At 39.2% G+C, this 2,322-nt stretch overlaps 1 long non-coding RNA gene across 1 annotated transcript; it reads right to left on the reverse strand.

The window, feature by feature from the left end:
- Positions 1-540: 540 nt before the first annotated feature.
- Positions 541-2,322, reverse strand: LOC131458852 (uncharacterized). Its single transcript, XR_009240136.1, has 2 exons — positions 2,271-2,322; positions 541-938 (listed from the first exon to the last, which is right to left on the reverse strand). It is a non-coding gene; the product is annotated as an uncharacterized LOC131458852 (long non-coding RNA).

Below are 2,322 nucleotides of genomic sequence, written 5' to 3' on the forward strand. Positions count from 1 at the left end.
ACATCACACTCAAACAGTTGACCATAAGACTTGAACTCATAACCTCTGACCTACAAGTCTAACACTTCCAGCATGAGCTATTCTTACTGACCTGCAGAAAAACATGTTGCTGGTATTTTTAAATTCTTATGTTGGTCTGAAGTTCTAAAGTTGTAAGAAGTTCAGTTGATTGCAAGACTTGAACTCACAACCTCAGAGAGCCAAGAGTCCTTCTGATGGCATGAGCTATGCATTCTGACACCTCTGTCTTCGTTGGTGTACATAACTTTCTCGTCCAGGTCAGAATTTTGAGAATACTCAGTCAGCTTGCAAGCAAAACAGCTGGGAAGGAGCCCCCACCAACTCCAACTGTCTTAAAGCATTTACCTTTTGCTGCACACTGTGACATAAACTGTTTACTTTTTTACCCGGTTTACCCTTCCCCAGACTCCCCTAACCTCCTCCAACCTGCAACCTGCCTTCCCCAGACCCACCTCTTGTAACCACCTGCACCCCTGCCAGATTCAATGTAAAAAGTCAAAAAGTCAAGGAAAACCCAGGGAACTGTAGCAGCAGTTGGTTATTTGAACCCACATCAGTTACACAAGACAAAGTCAAAAATAAGAACAGCCAAGTCTTCATGTTGTATAGCTCTTTGTTTTTCACCATGACTCAATTTATCAATTTATCAAAAAAATACTGTTTTTGTACTTGAAAGTTCCACAACCGCAGGGTTGTTCCGGTCAAGCAAGTTCAGTTTCGCAAATGTGGGGTTGATCCGGTCTGGTGGGTCAGGTTCTGCAACCATGGGGTTGTTCTGGTCCGACAGGTTTGGTTCAACAACCACTGGGTTGCCTTGTTCTTGCAGGTTTAGTTTCACAATGGCAGGGTTGTCCCAGTCTGGCAGGTTCAGTTCTGGTCCAGCAGGTTCGGTTCCACAATCACTGGTTGTTTAGTAACTGCAGATTAAACATGAACAGAACATAAATGAGTCTTGTGTGTGACGAACATGTGTGCGTCAGTTTTCCACTGTATGCTTGGACTAGTCTTGGTTAAAAGGATAGTTTTAAGTGTGATAGTATGAACTATTATTGACACATAATTATTATTATTAGCACAGACAAATCACTGTTTTACATCATTAAAAAAATAAATTATTAGCTCCTCCTCCTCCAGGAAGTGCACAGGTTGTAGGACCTCCTACTCCATAAATAGAGGCCTGGACAAGACATGTGTCCTTCTTTGTCCCTTTGTCTGCTTTTGTCTGATGTGTGTCATGTGTCTTTTTACTTCACTCAGTCTTCACTTGTTTTTACTTATTCACCTGAATGCTGATGATAATGATGATGATAAGTGACATGACTTTTTTGACTGACATACTATACTGTGACTTCTTTAGGTGATTTTGGACGACATACTATACTATGACTTTTTTAGGTGATTTTGGACGACATACTATACTATGACTTTTTTATGTGATTTTGGACGACATACTATACTATGACTTTTTTGACTGATTTTGGACGACATACTATACTATGACTTTTTTGACTGATTTTGGACGCTTTTTTTGACTGATTTTGGACGACATACTATACTATGACTTTTTTAGGTGATTTTGGACGACATACTATACTATGACTTTTTTATGTGATTTTGGACGACATACTATACTATGACTTTTTTGACTGATTTTGGACGACATACTATACTATGACTTTTTTGACGGATTTTGGACGACATACTACACTATGACTTTTTTAGGTGATTTTGGACGACATACTATACTATGACTTTTTTAGGTGATTTTGGACGACATACTATACTATGACTTTTTTGACTGATTTTGCACGACATACTATACTATGACTTTTTTGACTGATTTTGCACGACATACTATACTATGACTTTTTTGACTGATTTTGGACGACATACTATACTATGACTTTTTTGACTGATTTTGGACGACATACTGTACTATGACATTTTTAGGTGATTTTGGACGACATACTGTACTATGACTTTTTTTAGATGATTTTGGACGACATACTATACTATGACTTTTTTAGTTGACTTTGGACGACACACTATATAATGACATTCTTGACAGTATGAAGGCATTCTTGACCGTGATCGTTTACATGTGGAGCAGTGACGTCACATTAGCAGCAGTAGCAGGTGTAATCTGAACACTTGTGATCGGATCACTCAGGTCGGATGTTAACAGCAGGTGTGAACAGAGCGTCAACAGAACATCTAAGAAATGTGTGGATCATTTAGGCAGCAGTTACCACATGTTTATGCCCACTGTCCTTGTCCTCTTCCTGCGTCTCCGTGTGCAAG

This window comes from Solea solea, chromosome 4 (genome assembly GCF_958295425.1).
Source record: "Solea solea chromosome 4, fSolSol10.1, whole genome shotgun sequence".
NCBI lineage: Eukaryota > Metazoa > Chordata > Actinopteri > Pleuronectiformes > Soleidae > Solea > Solea solea.